Source organism: Ovis canadensis, chromosome 2 (assembly GCF_042477335.2).
Source record: "Ovis canadensis isolate MfBH-ARS-UI-01 breed Bighorn chromosome 2, ARS-UI_OviCan_v2, whole genome shotgun sequence".
NCBI classification, from domain to species: Eukaryota; Metazoa; Chordata; class Mammalia; order Artiodactyla; family Bovidae; genus Ovis; species Ovis canadensis.
This window is the reverse complement of record NC_091246.1, coordinates 13,809,906-13,828,249: the sequence shown is the minus strand read 5'-3', so window position 1 is coordinate 13,828,249 and position 18,344 is coordinate 13,809,906. Positions and strand designations below refer to the sequence as shown.

At 44.3% G+C, this 18,344-nt stretch overlaps 1 pseudogene; it reads right to left on the bottom strand.

The window, feature by feature from the left end:
• Positions 1 to 16,556: 16,556 nt before the first annotated feature.
• Positions 16,557 to 17,610, bottom strand: LOC138434484 (surfeit locus protein 6 pseudogene; annotated as a pseudogene).
• Between the last annotated feature and the right edge of the window lie 734 nt (positions 17,611 to 18,344).

Here is an 18,344-nt window from a genome sequence, read left to right as displayed (position 1 = left end):
TTTTCTCTAAACTTCTCTGTCAACTTGTCTTTCCCTGCCCCTTGATGAACATCTGGGCAGTTTCCATAGCTTTTCCAATAGTTCTCAGGTAAATACATTATCTAATTTTCCAGGCATTGGTAAGTTCAGTCCAGTTGAATAGCAAATTTTAATCTTCTGTCCAATTAAAAGTCTCTCCTCTCCACAGTGTGGACCCTTGTCCGGTAGACACTAGCAGGGGGAAAGGGGACATGGTTTGATTCTTCACTGTTCCTCCCTCTTCTACTCATTCTCCTTGACTCTGCAGCTTTGGCTTCTCCAGGGTTAGGGCTAGAAAGAGAGGGAGAGGAAGAGGCTGAAGATGCTTGGCTTGTCTTAAAATGTAGATTACAATGTAGCTGTAATAGTCATTGGTGTTCTCTGGGCGAGGCCAGTGGATAAAGGCCAATTCCTTCTCTATAGGGCTTTCTCATATGTCTAGGCCCTCTTGAACCTTCTCCCGCCTCCCACCCCATCCCACCCCCTCTAAGTTGTCACGGAGCATAGGATTTGAGTTCCCAGCTCATACAGAAAATTCCCACTGGCTGTCTATTTTACATATGGTAATGCATACTCTCTCAATTCTACTCTCTCAATCCGTCCCACCTTCTCATTCCCCCGCTGTGTCCACAAATGTGTTCTTTATGTCTGCATCTCCAAAGGGCTTTCTCTTAGATTTCCCAGAGGTAGCTTTCCTGAGGCCCTCCTATGTTGCTTCCTTAATATGCACTTTCCAGGACAATCTCTGACTTTCAGTGGCTCCCTCCACACCCCTTCTGGTGGGATCACCTTGCCCCTCCAGTGGATTCGAGCCTCCCTCCCTTCTGAGGGATCCCTGTCTAACACTTGGGATGCCTAAATGCATCTTTGCCCCTCCACCCTTATCAAGTGCCAGTCAGTTGCAACACATCCCTCTTAACTGTACCACCAAGGGCCTCTCTGGCCAGCCAGGCTCTCACATTTTGACAATTTCAGGAATAGGTCAGCTCCAGACTCCGTCTTCCAATCACCAGAGTCTATCTATCAAACTCTAAGAGTTGAAACCCATACTTCTGTGGCTTCAACTTCCTACCTCCTTTCCCTTTACCAGTGGGAAGGGAGGAGAAATGCCATACCAAGTCTTTTTCTTAAAAACCTCTCCACTTCCCAATCTTTGTGACAAATCCTCAAGCCTGTCCCAGTGTGGGGAGTGAAGGACTGCGCAGCCTGCCTCTTACGTCTAAGCTCATCCCACACAGCTGGTCTTGTCCTATTGTTCTCAGCAGCCAGGAGAGGGAAAGGCATATTTAACATCTTGTAGCTCTAATTACGGCTTCCCTGGTGGCTCAGTGGTAAAGAATCCGCCTGCCAGTGCGGGAGATGTGGGTTCAATCCCTGGTCTGGGAAGAAGCCCTGGAGAAGGAAATGAACACATTCCAGTATTCTTACCTGGGAACTTCCTGGGACAGAGGAGCCTAGTGGGCTACAGTCCATGGGGTTGCAAAAGAGTCAGGCTTGACTTTGCAACTGAACAACAAGAACAACAAGCTCTAACTACACACTCCCAGAGGCAGTTCTGTTTAAAATGAAATATTCCAGAGGAGTCATGATAATTAAGATCTCTACTGTAATAGAAGCAAGCAGATCATGCCTGCTAGGAAAATCTACCAGGCCAACATCATCACGTTCACTGTGATTCAGTCTGAAGAATTTGGAGACTACAAGTGCATTAACTATTCAGGATTACTTAGCTTTGGGGAAGTCCCTGGAGACCTCCATTTTGCATTGACTGCCAATTGGTTTCTGTCCAGGCAAAGTTGGAGCTACACCAACCCTCTCCAGATTCTCTCTCTCTCTGAGTCTCATATCAGGATGGAACAGGCAGTTCCCTGAATAGTCTTTATTGGACTACGACCTAATTCTATGGCTTTCATTGATGGTCAGTGTAATGAGCAACAGTTTGCAGTTTCCTTTCAGCTATACTAGAAACATCAGGAAAAAAGCAAATGTAATGGAGAAATTACTAGCTATCTTTAATCTTCCTGTAGACATCAAAGTTGTGAGACAAAGATGGAAATTCTAGAGAGAATACAGAAATATCAACACTGCCTTATTAAGGAGTCTGTGTTACAGGAGACACAGAACTGAAAATTACTGGTGATTGTTCTGCCCCATTTGGGGACAATTCCTATTACAAATAGCAGAAAAAAATTTTCTGGAAGTTGTAATAATTGCATCTGGGCCAGAATGGAAGAAAGAAACTATTGGGACTATTTAGTTTTCATGCCAAGAACAAGAACAATTAAAAAAATTTTTAATTTATTTTTAAACATTTTATTTTGTATTGGGGTATAGCTGATTAACAAACATTGTGATCATTTCAGGTGAATAGCAAAGGGACCCAGCCACACATATACATGTATCCATTCTCTTCCAAAGCCCCCTCCCATCCAGGCTTCCACATAACACTGAGCAGAGTTCCATGTGCTATACAATAGGGCCTTGTTGGTTATCTGTTTTAAATATAGCAGTATGTACATGTCCATCCCAAACTCCCTAATTATCCCTTTCCTGCATCCTTCTCCTCAGCAGCCATAAGTCTGAAGAACAATTTTAACAGAAGTAAAAGGTAGCCTCTGACTGAAGCATTCTCCCTGTTTGCCCAGCATCCTTTTAAATCTTCACAGCCTAGAGCACTATTCCTTAACCTTTTATTCATTATAACCCAATAAGGAGCTTTTTCAAACATTTTTCCTCATCTCCTCCCATGAAAATTTAATAAATAAGCATAATTTTGTTTATGTAAACATTTAAGTATGTTTATATACTTACCGTCTTTATCTGCATACCTATATCTATGTGTGTGTATTATACATAAAAGGAGTAAAAAAATTTTTTTACCTATATTAATTTCCTAGGGCTGCCATAACAAAGTATTGGGTTGGCCAAAGAGTTCATTTGGGTTTTTCTGTAAGATGGTATGGAAAAATCTGAATGAACTTTTTGGCCCACCCAATACCATAAATTTGGTGACAACACAGGTTTATTCTTTTATGGACCCCTTGGCTTGCAGGTGCGTAACTCCAGTCTCTGTGGCGGGCTTCGCAGGCCTCTCTTCTCTCTGCCTCTGACCTCTTCTGTTTTCTGCAAGAACACTCTCATTGGATTAGAGTTTGCCCTCATCCAGAATGACCTCCTCTCATGCCTTACCTTAATTATATCTTCAAATACCCTATTTCTGATAAGGACATATTCTGAGGTTCTAGGGGGACATAGATTTGGGGGGATGCTATTCAATCCACTCAGATCCCAAGAACCAGTTTTTGTGCCCTTAAAGATGATATCATCCTTATTGAGAATACCACTTCCCTGGTGGCTCAGATGGTAGAAGCGTCTGCCTACAACGTGGAAGACCTGGATTTGATCCCTGGTTTGGGAAGATCCCCTGGAGAAGGAAATGGCAGCCCACTCTAGTATTCTTCCCTGGGAAATCCCATGGACAGAGGAGCCTGGCGGGCTACAGTCCATGGGGTCACAAAAGAGTTGGCCACCACTTAGCGACTAATCAACAGCAACAACTAAGAAGATAAGTACTTCCCTCTCCTTTAAAAAAATTTTTTTTTCTCTGATATGTATTTTTCTTGAATGCTTTTTGCCTCATGGATGTTGGGAACTAGATGTGAGATCATGTTTCTTTTCCTGTGTTGGAGGCTGCAAAGCTTCCAGCCAGTAGGTGGTTCACTATAGCTAGGTTGAAGACCCCTTCCACCAAGCTCATTCCCATCCCTTTCCTTGTAGTCTTTTTTTTTTTTTTTTTCTGCAGCATTTATAATTTCTGCTCTTTTGTTGTATTTTTAGCTCTCCTTGTAAGATCCCTTATATCCTTTTTGGAATAAAGTAAGAAACATATTTTTAAGTAAATAAATATTTATATGAGAGAAGAATTAAACTAATTCTGCATGATCCCAAGGGGCAAAATGAGGATTCTTTCTTTTTTTCTACTTTCCTTATCCTCCTTATCTTCCTTCTCTCCCTCCTCCCTTCCTTTCCCATCATCCTCTCCCCTCCTTTTTTCCTTATCTTCCTCTCCCCTCCCTTCTCCCATCCTTCCTTCTTTCCTGTCACTCAAATATTTAACATATTAATATGTCAACTGACTATCGGGAACTGAACTAGGAGACCTAGGGAGATAGAGGAGGCAGCTTCTGTTTAAGAAAGGATTTTATATCACTCAGTTGCACCCAGAGATAAAAAATTACCCCTTGTACCAGAACTTCGTAATTTGCAAAGTGCTTCTGCCCACATATGACCTTGTTTTACCTTCATAGCAGAGCTCAACGGTAGGAACTATTATCTTCATTGATCAAGAACCTGAGCTTTAACAAGAATCTTGGCCAAGGTAACTTAGCTGCTAAATGAGAAAGGTATGAATGGCTTCCTGGTTTTCTGATTTCAAATCCTTATTTGCCCTTTCCATGACCCGATACTACCCCCACTTGTCCCCTTTCCACTCATGGTAGGCGTGCCTTCTCAGCCTGAGTGTATTCCCTTTCACTCTGATCATTTTTACCCAGAATGTGAATAACATTTCACATAGTGTCATTGTTATTTTTATTCTCTGTGGTTTAAAAGCAAATAGAGATATGCCAAACACGTTTCTGCTTTCATGCTTCCAAGTTTTGCTTGAGGAGATAGCATCTTCTGTACGGGGGCCCATGAATGCTAGTTGGAAAACAAGTAGGTCCATGTGCCAGTCATTCGGTGCTCCATCAGATGCAGCATATAGGTTTTTTTTTTTTAAATGTTTATTTATTTACCTATGCAGGCTCTTAGTTGTGGCATGTGGTGCCTAGTTCCCTGGCCTGGGATCAAACCCCAGCCCCCTGCATTGAAAGCTCAGAGTGTTAGCTACTGGCCCACCAGGGAAGTCCCTTGGTACATCATTTTTGAGTCACCACATGTCACTGCCTCCACCTGGGGAGATGGCTCTAGTTTGCTCTTCATGTCTGCATATATTGTGTATTATCTTAGGGAGAGCAGAATGGTGCACTCTGGAACAAAGCTAGGGCTTATCACAGCATGTCCTACCAGCAACTATTAAGGTAGTTTCTTCTCCAGAACCAAAAGCTGAATGTTATTATTATTACTATTATTTTGGTGGGGGGAGACTCCTTACTATATCCTTATTTAGCATGAAAAAGTAAACACTTCTAGGTTATTAATTTATTTTTAAAAAGGTGTATTGAGTCATCCCTCATTACCCTTCCTCAAACTTATTTTATGTTTTTATGGGATAGATGCTCAGTCGTGTCTGACTCTTTGTGACCCTATGGACTGTAGCCCACCAGGCTCCTCTGTCTATGGGATTTTCCAGCAAATATATTGGAGTGGGTTGCCAGTTTCTCCTCCAGGGGATCTTCCCAATCCAAGGATTGAACCCAGGTCTCCCACATTGTAGGCTGATTCTTTACCATCTGAGCCACCAGGGAAACCCCCTAGATTTATTTATTTGGCTCTGTTGGGTCTTCGTTATGTCACGTGGGGTCTTTGCTGCTTCATGCTGGGTCTTTTGTTACAGCACATGGACTCTAGCTGTGACACAGGTTCAGTAGTTGTGGTGTGAGGGAGGGCTTAGTTGCTCCATGGCGTGGGGGATCTTATTTTCCCCACCAGGGACTGAACCTGTGCCCCTGCATTGCAAGGCAGATTCTTAACCACTGGACCATCAGGAAAGTCCCAAACTTTTTTTTTTTAAATCTTGTTGAAATTCCTCCAAAATGATGGTTTGTGGATAGCACTCTTCCTTAGCTTCCAGAGAGATGCATCTGGCCCCTACTTTTATGGTTCTTTGATCATTTTAATGAGGTCATTCAGTGAATGTGAGCCCGTACATGGAATGTATCAGGTGGGGTATGTCAGCTTGTGCTGTGATAACAATGCATCTCAATAAAACAAAGATATATCCCCTGCCCAGTCTACTGTGGGTCAGCTGGGGGCTCTGTTCCTCATTGGCTTTACTCTAGGACCAGGCTGACGGAACAGCCACCACCTAAACGGCAGCGGAAAAGAATGTCTCCACTCTTGCCCTGGACTGGAAACTTCAACCTGCCAAAGCAAATCACTTAGCCACACCTCCCTGCAAGGAGCAGAGAAATGCAAACCCACCCGTGGGGAACTTGAAATATTTGGTGCAGTGAGTTAGGTCCCTGCACTACACATTAGTCTTGTCTGGAAATTTATATTTTAGGTAGAAACCAGGTAAACTTTTAATAGGGGTTTGGAATCTAGAGACTAAATCTGCCACATACTGCCTTGTACTTATGGATGGGTCCCTTATGCCTCTGGATCCAATTCCTTTATCTTAAATGTTTAAGTAACAGCTCCCTGGGAGGGGCATGTCCATAGGATTATTGGTGAATATCAAGGAGATATTATATATGAAACTACTTTGAAATGTGGGAAAAAGCTTTGTAGATAAAGATAATCCATGTTATTGTCACGTCTCTTTTGGATAGACTAATAATTCTAACTCATATCACTTAGATTAAAATAAAATACACCCATTCTGAGGACAGGCATCTTTCTCTGCAAATGGTTATATCAGTTCTACTGAAATGTCATGAACCTTTCACAATTAATACACAAGAGCCTGGAGAAAAGGTAGCACTTGGCCAAGGAAGCACCTGGCACAACTTCCCAATAGATACTTTCATGTAACTACGAGTCTGGACTCATGTCTCATTTTATCTTTAGACTCTTGTGGGAATACCATCAATCGGAACAAGAAGGATTGCCTCTGCATTTTGCTGGCCTTTCTAAGTTGACAGGTAGAAGACTGATCATTAGAAAAGAGCACACAGAACTCTAATACTGTAGATTGTGAATGGATGCTAAGATTTTCTGGGCAGTCTGACTGAACTCATTTGACATCATTCCCATTTTTCATGGCAGCTCCTAATGATCTTCCTTCCTTGGGGCTCCCTAGAGAGGAGAGGAGAATTAACCATGTATACTCTCCTTAGGTTCAGCAAGACAGTTTCCATTTATCTCAGATTTCACAGAGCACTATGGAATGTATGACTTCTAGGTCCCTCAAAGACTCCACTGAGGGTCATGATTCCCTGAAGAGCCAAAAGGGCATGTAAGACCAGTGAGGTCTGTGCCAGTGAGGCCCAGTTCTCCCTCAGAACCAGTTCCTATCATCCCAGGGGGGTAACCAAAGGTGTAATATATGTACATCACTTGTCAGGTTGGAGCCCAGAGAGCCCTTCCAAGTTTCCCCCACTTCTTCCTTCTCTGCTCCTCTGCCTTCTACTCAGCCTCCAACTCCACTTCCAAGGTCCTTGTTCCAACAGCTGCAACCGTGTTTGGCCAAGCCCAGGATGCTCTGTACCCATCTGGTCTGAGGTCACTGCATCTCGGGAAGATGAACAGTGGATCTTTGTATTCCTCAGAATGAGGCACCTGCCAGACAGATCCACTTCTCTCTTGCTAATACCCATTACCCTGAAAGCCTTAATTTTGAGGCACGGTTATGTTTTGTTTTGTTTTCTAAACTTTCTTCCCATAATGGGAAGGAGCAAAGCAGGTGAGCAGAACTTAATAGCCTGTGTGTTCAGTTGGCTTTCTGAGGAAAGGAAAAATCTCAGAGAGCAGCCATGTTAGTGTTTGCATTGTTCTCTGCCTTCTCCCCAATCTCCCATTTTTATGGTAAGAAAAATAAGCCTTGCCCTTTGAGAGGATGAAACAGGTTCAAGAGCTTCTTAGCCAATTCTTTCTTGATAACAACTTAATGGTTTCTGTTAGGCTTTTTCTAGGCTATATAAACCAACCACCTTGAATGCTGACTTGGGGTAAGAAGAATCAATCAGTTCAGTCGCTCAGTCGTGTCGTACTCTTTGCGACCCTGTAAATCGCAGCATACCAGGCCTCCCTGTTCATCACCATCTGCTGGAGTTCACTCAAACTCACGTCTATTAAGTCAGTGATGCCATCCAGCCATCTCATCCTCTGTCGTCCCCTTCTCCTCCTGCCCCCAATCCCTCCCAGCATCAGAGTCTTTTCCAATGAGTCAACTCTTCTCATGAGGTGGCCAAAGTACTGGAGTTTCAGCTTCAGCATCATTCCTTCCAAAGAAATCCTAGGGTTGATCTTTTTTAGAATGGACTGTTTGGATCTCCTTGCAGTCCAAGGGAATCTCAAAAGTCTTCTCCAACACCACAGTTCAAAAGCATCAATTCTTCAGCGCTCAGCTATCTTCACAGTCCAATTCTCACATCCATACATGACCACTAGAAAAACCATAGCTTTGACTAGATGGACCTTTGTTGGCAAAGTAATGTCTCTGCCTTTCAATATGCTATCTAGGTTGGTCATAACTTTCCTTCCAAGGAGTAAGCGTCTTTTAATTTCATGGCTGCAGTCACCATCTGCAGTGATTTTGGAGCCCCCCAAAATAAAGTCTGACACTGTTTACACTGTTTCCCCATCTATTTCCCATGAAGGGGCCACCTAAGACGGGTGGGTCATGGTGGAGAGGTCTGACAGAATGTGGTCCACTAGAGAAGGGAATGGCAAACCACTTCAGTATTCTTGCCTTGAGAACCCCATGACCAGTATGAAAAGGCAAAATGATAGGATACTGAAAGAGGAACTCCCCAGGTCAGTAGGTGCCCAATATGCTACTGGAGATCAGTGGAGAAATAACTCCAGAAAGAATGAAGAGATGGAGCCAAAGCAAAAACAATACCCAGTTGTGGATGTGACTGGTGATAGAAGCAAGGTCCAATGCTGTAAAGAGCAGTATTGCATAGGAACCTGGAATGTCAGGTCCACGAATCAAGGCAAATTGGAAGTGATCAAACAAGAGATGGCAAGAGTGAACGTTGACATTCTAGGAATCAGCGAACTAAAATGGACTGGAATGGGTGAATGTAACTCAGATGACCATTATATCTACTACTGTGGGCAGGAATCCCTCAGAAGAAATGGAGTAGCTATCATGGTCAACAAGAGAGTCCAAAATGCAGTACTTGGATGCAATCTCAAAAATGATAGAATGATCTCTGTTCATTTCCAAGGCAAACCATTCAATATCACAATAATCCAAGTCTATGCCCCAACCAGTAACGCTGAAGAAGCTGAAGTTGAATGGTTCTATGAAGACTTACAAGACCTTTTAGAACTAACACCCAAAAAAGATGTCCTTTTCATTATAGGGGACTGGAATGCAAAAGTAGGAAGTCAAGAAATACCTGGAGTAACAGGCAAATGTGGCCTTGGAATACAGAATGAAGCAGGGCAAAGGCTAGTAGAGTTTTGCCAAGAAAATGCACTGGTCATAGCAAACACCCTCTTCCAACAACACAAGAGAAGACCCTACACATGGACATTACCAGATGGTCAACACCGAAATCAGATTGATTATATTCTTTGCAGCCAAAGATGGAGAAGCTCTATACAGTCAACAAAAACAAGACAGGAGCTGACTGTGGCTCAGATCATGAACTCCTTATTGCCAAATTCAGACTGAAATTAAAGAAAGTAGGGAAAACCACTTGACCATTCAGGTATGACCTAAATCAAATCCCTTATGATTATACAGTGGAAGTGAGAAACAGATTTAAGGGCCTTGATCTGATAGATAGAGTGCCTGAGGAAATATGGACTGACTGAGGTTCGTGACATTATACAGGAGTCAGGGATCAAGACCATCCCCATGGGAAAGAAATGCAAAAAAGCAAAATGGCTGTCTGGGGAGGCCTTACAAATAGCTGTGAAAAGAAGAGAAGCAAAAAGCAAAGGAGAAAAGGGAAGCTATAAGCATCTGAATGCAGAGTTCCAAAGAATAGCAAGAAGAGATAAGAAAGCCTTCCTCAGCGATCAATGCAAAGAAATAGAGGAAAACAACAGAATGGGAAAGACTAGAGATCTCTTCAAGAAAACTAGAGATACCAAGGGAACATTTCATGCAAAGATGGGCTCAATAAAGGACAGAAATGGTATGGACCTAACAGAAGCAGAAGATATTAAGAAGAGGTGGCAAGAATACACAGAAGAACTGTACAAAAAAGATCTTCACGACCAAGATAATCATGATGGTGTGATCACTCACCTAGAGCCAGACATCCTGGAATGTGAAGTCAAGTGGGCCTTAGAAAGAATCACTATCAACAAAGCTAGTGGAGGTGATGGCATTCCAGTTAAGCTATTTCGAATTCTGAAAGATGATGTTGTGAAAGTGCGGTGTTGGAGAAGACTCTTGAGAGTCCCTTGGACTGCAGATCCAATCAGTCCAATCAGTCCATTCTGAAGGAGATCAACCCTGGGATTTCTTTGGAAGGAATGATGCTAAAGCTGAAACTCCAGTACTTTGGCCACCTCATGTGAAGAGTTGACTCACTGGAAAAGACTTTGATGCTGGATGGATTAGGGGCAGGAGGAGAAGGGGACAATCGAGGATGAGATGGCTGGATGGCATCACTGACTCGATGGATGCGAGTCTGAGTGAACTCCCGGAGTTGGTGATGGACAGGGAGGCCTGGCGTGCTGTGATTCATGGGGTCGCAAAGAGTTGGACACGACTGAGTGACTGAACTGAACTGAACTGAATAGTCTTAATAGATTGTGATGATCTGAAGTCATCCTCTGTATTTCCAGCCTGGTTCCAGCTGGTCATTTTCTGTTGGTTGTGCCTGTAGAAAATGAAAAAAAAAAAAAAAAGCAACTGATTCATAATATAAAGATTACTTTGTTCTTAGAGATTTGGGTATCTGATTTTAAAATCCCAGAAGCTGGTGCTTCCTTTTGAAACAGCACATTGCTTGACACGAAGTTTAAGTTCACTTTGGTAGCCAAAAAAGAACCTAACACACCAAGTTCTTTCTGAACTGTCTTCAAAGCCTTCCTAAGAACAGAGAAATGCTCTCCCAATCCTCCCTCCCCAAAATCATTGCATTTTCTTTCAGTTTACCTCTTTATACAGTGATCAAATTATGTAGTGACCACTTTTATACACCAGTCCACAGAAGTGGAAAGGTCAGTTTTCATTCCAATCCCAAAGAAAGGCAATGCCAAAAAATGCTTGAACTACCACACAATCGCTCTCATCTCACACACTAGTAAAGTAATGCTCAAAGTTCTCCAAGCCAGGTTTCAGCAATATGTGAACCGTGAACTTCCAGATGTTCAAGCTGGTTTTAGAAAAGGCAGAGAAACCAGAGATCAAATTGCCAACGTTCACTGGATCATCAAAAAAGCAAGAGAGTTCCAGAAAAACATCTATTTCTGCTTTATTGACTATGCCAAAGCCTTTGACTGTTTAGATCACAATAAACTGTGGAAAATTCTGAAAGAGATGGGAATACCAGACTACCTGACCTACCTCTTGAGAAACCTATATGCAGGGCAGGAAGCAACAGTTAGAACTGGACATGGAACAACAGACTGGTTCCAAATAGGAAAAGAGGTATGTCAAGGCTGTATATTGTCACCCTGCTTATTTAACTTCTATGCAGAGTACATCATGAGAAATGCTGGACTGGAAGAAGCACAAGCTGGAATCAAGATTGCCAGGAGAAATATCAATAACCTCAGATATGCAGATGACACCACCCTTATGGCAGAAAGTGAAGTGGAACTAAAGAGCCTCTTGATAAAAGTGAAAGATGAGAGTGAAAAAGCTGGCTCAAAGCTCAACATTCAGAACACTAAGATCATGGCATCTGGTTCCATCACTTCATGGCAAATAGATGGGGAAACAATGAAAACAGTGACAGACTTTATTTTCTGGGGCTCCAAAATCACTGCAGATGGTGACTGCAGCCATGAAATTAAAAGACGCTTACTCCTTGGAAGGAATGTTATGACCAACCTAGACAGCATGTTAAAGAGCAGAGACATTACTTTGCCAACAAATGTCCATCTAGTCGAGGCTATGGTTTTTCCAGTAGGCATGTATGGATGTGAGAGTTGGACTATAAGACAGCTGAGCACCGAAGAATCGATGCTTTTGAACTGGGGTGTTGGAGAAGACTCTTGAGAGTCCCTTGGACTGCAAGGAGATCCAACCCGTCTATCCTAAAGGAGATCAGTCCTGGGTGTTCATTGGAAGGACTGATGTTGAAGCTGAAACTCCAATACTTCGGCCACCTGATGCGAAGAGCTGACTCATTTGAAAAGACCCTGATGCTGGAAAGATTGAGGGCAGGAGGAGAAGGGGATGACAGAGGATGAGACGGTTGGATGGCATCACCAACTCGAAGGACATGAGTTTGGGTACACTCTGGGAGTTGATGACGGACAGGGAGGCCTGACGTGCTGTGGTCCATGGGGTCACAAAGTGTTGGACACGACTGAGCGACTGAACTGAACTGAGCTGAACTGATGGCAGGGACTGCTAATGAAACAACACATAAAACATGGACCAGTTCTAACTTATCTTGCTTTTAAAAAACAGGCTGTTGATGAATGAAACCTGGTTATTTTCCAGCAACATCACCACACACATGCAACATGGAAACCTGTGAGTCCAGGCTGAGCCCAGAACCAAGGATCTTCAGTCTACCAAACTCAAGGAGTAGAAATGTTGCCACTAGAGCTCGTTTGGAGAAGGAAATGGCAACCCACTCCAGTATTCTTGCCTGGAGAATCCCAAGAATGGAGGAGCCTGGTAGGCTACAGTTTACGGGGTTGCAAAGAGTCGGACACGACTGAGCGACTTCACTTTGAAGTCCTTCAATAAAACAAATCTGGCTTCCAGCTGCAAAAGTAACTTGTCATCTATCAACTGATTCAAGACTAACACATCAGTTTGCATTTCACCCTTCAATTTCACCCTGAACCCTGGATCTGGGAGGCAGATTTGAGCCCTGACTCCTGTGGGCTTGAGGGTCAACCTCGCAATAAAGTTCTTTCTTTTCTCAAAAGCCAGTACCAGAGTACTGGCTTCCCTGCACTGTGGGCAGTGAGCTTTCACTGTAACATTAATCTCTGGCATGCAATACGTTTCTATTAATAATGGTACCACTAAGCCTAGTACATACCAGGTGTTCAATAGATATTTGCTAAATAAATCTTATGTAATATCCCTGCTTAAAAACTCCCAAAGCCTTCCTATAAATTTTCACCTTCCTCCTGCCTCAAGTATTTAATTAAGAATCATTCTGTGTAGCTTGGAGCTAAGGGATTCAAAGACTATCCTTGGGTCTATGACCCAGGTTTTTTTTATTACCCCTAAAAACTTAGAGTGTCTGCTAAGATTAGGAAAGCTTCACCACTTCATATCCTCATTAGCTTTTCCTCAGACTATTATTAGTTTCTTATCTATTCTCCTTGCCTCCTGACTCTCCCTCATTTTAATCATTCATGATCACCATCTCCTGAGCTCAGGACCAGCCACATAATTTGAAGGTTCTAGTGCAAAATGAAAATTCAGGTTCCCACGGACTTCCCTGGAGGTCCAGAGGTGAAGACCTCACCTTCTAACACATGGAGTGTGGGTTTGATCCCTGGTTGGGGAGCTAAGATCTCACATACCTCGCAGCCAAAAAAACCAAAACATAATACAGAAGTAATATTGTACCAAATCCAATAAAGGCTTCAAAAATGGTGCACACCAAAAAAAGAAAGAAAAATGTAGGGCCCCTTATTCAAAACTACTCAACAAGCACAGGGTCCCTCTGTGATTGGAGTCCACGGCGACTGCAGTTTGCGCACTTGTGAAGCCAAGCTTGCCTGAGTTCAGTCTTTAAAGGCACAGCATCAGTCACGATCAGTCCTTTTTCAAAAACTTGCAGTGGCTTCACATCGTCTAGAGTTGTGATTATAGGGACTTCAGTAAATTCTGATCCCGGTCAGCCTTCCCCACTTTCTTTCCTAGAATTCCTCTTTATATGCCTTGTGCGTGCATGCTCAGTCACTTCAGTCATGTCCAGCTCTTTGCGACCCCATGGACTATAGACCTCCAGGCTCCTCTGTTCATGGGATTCTCTAGGCAAGAATACTGGAGTGGGTTGCCATGCCCTCCTCCAGGGGATCTTCTCCACCCAGGGATTGAACCTGTGTCTTCTGCATTACAGGTGGATTCTTAACCCACTGAGCCACCTGGGAAGCCCTTATTTGCCCTGTGCTTCTCCCAAGTAGAACTACTTAACTCTTGGCCAGCGGTACCCTCTCCTACCTCCATGTCTTATTTGTTGTATCGATCCTGTTACTTAGTGGGCTTTTCCCCCTGCTTCCATCATCACAAATACCGTGTGAAGTCTTCTTGGATCCTTTCATTTAAGAACTCTTTCCTCCCTCTGATTTTCCAGTATCAGTTTAGCAGAGTCCTCTTTTGTCCTTCCACTCTTTAATAAGCTCCCAGGACTGGTCTCAATGCTGTGGAAGGTACACAGATGAGCACTGTCTATTTCATTCTATTGATTATTCTATTCTTCTGATTCTACTTAGAGCTCTTTTAAGCTCTAGAGGGTGGGCTTTGCCTAAATGCACCTATGTCTGGCCATTTGTATAAAGGATGCTCAGTGATTACTTGGATTCAATAGATGAATGAATAAACCAATGGTTAAAAGTTGACTTTCAAGAAAAGTGAATATATTCATTTATCAAGCAAATAGTTATTGAGTACCTACTATGTGTTAGACTCTTCTAAGAGCAGGTAAAACAGGTATGAAAAAGGCAGCCTGGTCTCTGCTTGCATGGGGATTATATTTTATGGGTGGGAAGTAGGGAGTAAACAAAGAAACCAGAAAAATAATAGCTGTTGCTAAGTGTGCTGGATGTCTTGGTGAAGAGGTTGTGAGTTTGAGTGTGTCTGGGAGACTCAAATAGCCAGGGAAGATGACACCACAAAGTGACATTTAAGCTGAGATCTGAATAAGAAAGATAATCTTGGTGGAAGGTTAAAGGCAGAGGTTCAAAGTAGAGAAAATAGGCAGTGCAAAGGCCCTAGGGTAGCATGAGCTTGGAGGAAGATAAAAAAAGACCAGAGTGGGCAGAAAAAATGTGCGTAGAGAAATATGAGATGAACGAGAGGAGGCGAGCCAGGAAAAGGAACATTAGTTTTTATTCTAAATGTGAAGGGGTGCCTTTGGGGGATGGGAAGGTTGGGTTTAAATAGAGGAGGAGTGACTTGAATTCTTAACTATGTGGATACTGACCTGTGAGGCGGCAAAGCTGGAGACAAGGTGATATGAGGTGGCAATAGTCCAGGTGAGTTTTTTTTTTTTTAAAGGCTATATAGTGCTTTTTTGCAGTGTCTTTGCTGTGTCCAACACATTTTAATGCATAGCATCTTCATTATCTTTCTGTTCCAAATACTCTGACATCCATTAGGGATTATTCTTTGACCCATAGGTAATTTAGAAGCGTGTTTCTAAACTTCTGAACAGGAAACTTTAGCAATTACTGCTTAAGTTTTTAAATTATGCTATGACCCGGCAATATACTTTGTATGACATTGACACTTTGAAATATGACTTTTACAGACTTTGAGAGTTTCCCCCACTGTTCCATGTGTGCTTGAAGTACATACTGTTTTCAGATACCGTTCTGTGTGTCCATCAGATCAAGCTTATAACTGCTTTCAGTCAAACCTTCCATAGCCGTCCGATTTTTATCTGCTTGCGTATCAATTCCTAACAGAGATGTTAAAAATCTCTCATTTTGATTTGTGACTTGATTTCTCCTTGTAATTGTGTTAGTTTCTACAAGACAGACTTGGAGATATATTCCTGGTGCACAGAGTTTCCACCTTCCAGGTGATTGGAACCCCTTTTCATCACGTGGTGATATTCCTTCTTTTTAGCAGTGCCTTTTGTCTTAAAATTGACTTCATCTTCTAATACAGCCAACACCAGCTTCCTTTTGGTTACCATCTGTTTCTTAACTAGAATTTAGTCAAAAGAATTTTATTAACAGTTTTAAAAAAATAACTTACATACCATAAAATTCACCTGGCTGGCTGTGAGCTGGGACTTAACTCTGCCTCTGTGTATGGTTCATTCACCTGGCATAGTTGGAGGTTTTTCTCTCCCACCTCCTTCTAGATTGACACTGTCCATCCCACTCCATATTTCTTCCTTCTAGTTTAGTAAGACTGTTTATATCTTCTGTGGTTACTTTAGGATTTTAAATGTACATGCTTATCTTAAATTCTAATCTTTACTCATCTTGCAAATAAAGTTAAAATAATTCAATTCCAGGCAACCTGAGGATGGCCCTGCCTTCTCCCAGCTTTCGAGACCATCAATTCCACCTTCGGTCTGGCTTCAGGTGCTGGTTTTTGTCCTTTTCAAATGACTTTGGGGCTCACACAGCAGTCCCAAAGGCCATTCCCTTCCTGCTCCTGTGAACTCGGGAGATAAAGAGGGGGTCAGTGAAGCCCGCCCTTCCTTACCTGGCGCCCACCGCCTCCTTATGGCTCCTTCGTCCCCCACCCTGCAACTTTCAGGGAGCGTTCCGGCCTCATGAGAGGAGGCTGGAGTCTAGATGTGGATCAACCCTTCCCCAGATCTGAAGGCTCTTCTGCCCATGCGGCCTGAGCCCTGGACAAGTCGCTAAGCGGAGTGTGACAGCGTCCGCTCTCCACCCGGAGCCGGAGCCTGCCTGGGGCCGAGCATCCGGGCCCTCAGGCCAGGCGGGTTTCCAGAGCCAGGGTGCAGGATGCAGCCCTTCTCCAGGCGCCCCTCGGCCTTGGCCGCCTTCTTCTTGCGCAGGTTCTGCCACCATTGGTCCTGCAGCAGCATCTTCCCCACCACCTGGGCCGCGGGCCCTGCGCTTCTCACACGTGCACCCGCGCTGCGCCCGCCGCTTCTCCTGGCACTTCAGGACCTCCGGCTGCAGGTGCTGGTCGTCGAGGATCTTCACGCCCTTGGCCTTGTACAGCAGGTTTGTCCCTGCATCTTGACCTGAAGCTCCCGGGCCTGGGCCGCGTCCCCGTCGGGCAGCTGCTCCAGCCCATCACCCCCTTCACCTTCTGCCTCTTCTTCCTGCACTGCGTCTTGCAGGCCTGATCCTCTTATTGACTCATCTCTACCTTAGTGAAGAGCAGCCCGGCTGGCCCGGCACCTCAGGGGGCCCCTTGGAGACCTTGGCGGCTTTCTCCATCCCCAGCTCCCTCTGCATCCTCTACTTCCGGTCCCACTCCTTCTGCCTCAGCTTCCTCCAGCATCTTTTCTCCAAAGAGGTGGGAAACAGCTTCCTGGCATTGCCCTGGCTGCATGCCTCCCCTATCTTCTCATGCAGGCACTGTCGGAGGACGTCCACCACAAAGGAAGAGTCGGGCGCTGACGCCAGGCCATCCGCAGGGGCAGCAGTGGAGCTGAAGGCCTCCGCCTCCTCTTTCACTGCCACTGACTTCCTGCCGTGAGGCTTATCCACAGGAACCCGCTCCTGGGATTTCTAATGTGCTTTCTTCCCCTTCTGTTTTGGGGGCCCAGCAGTTTCTGAAACTTGAGTTTTGCTCGCTGAGTTGTGCGCCTGGGACTTGGGACTGGGCAGGGAGCAGATCTTCTTGTCCAAGCTCTGAAGCTAGGCTTCCTTGGCAAACACAGTAAGCCCTGGCTGGAGGCTCGGGGTCCTACTGGGGGAAGGAGGGCCAGGGTGCAGCATCCTGGGCCGGTACTAGCAGTCTGCAACACACGCAGGGCTCCCCAAACCCTCGGTCTGTGCTACCTTCATCTACCCAGCTGCACTTGCCAGAAACCCCCCACCTGAGAAGTGATGGTGGCTTGAATTAGGGTGGAAGTGGCCTGACCACTTGGCTGATGGTTGGTGCTGTTCTTGAGAATGGAAGAGACTAGGAGAGGTGTACGTTTGGAGGGATGTTGCAGAGAAATTCTGTCAAGTGGAACAAGAAGGTCTGGATGGACAATAAAGGATTAATCTTTCACCCAAAGAGATTTGGCCTTTGCCCTTGGCTCCTGGGAGGTAAGCTCTAAGACCTAGGAATATCTTGCCTTGATTTGTTTAACCTGGGAACCTTTGGCCAAGCCAGATAGCCTATGCTAGCAGTGTGATGTATAGGAAGGGTCCTTGGGTCATGTGGTATGAATTTGACCTCTGGAGACTAAGGTTGACCACATGACCAGTCAGCCATGGCTATGTGGCTGAGCCCCAATAAAATCCGTAGACACCAAGGCTCAGGTGAGCTTGTCTGGTTGGCACTGGCTCATGCGTATCGTCACACATTGAAGCTGTGAGAAATCAAGTGTGTCCATAACTCCACTGGGAGAAGACAACTAGAGGTCGCATGCTTTGGACTCTCCTGGACACTTCTCCATGTCTCTTTTCCCTTAGCTGCTTTTAATCTCTGTCCCTGTTCTGTCTTAAACCGTAACTGTGAG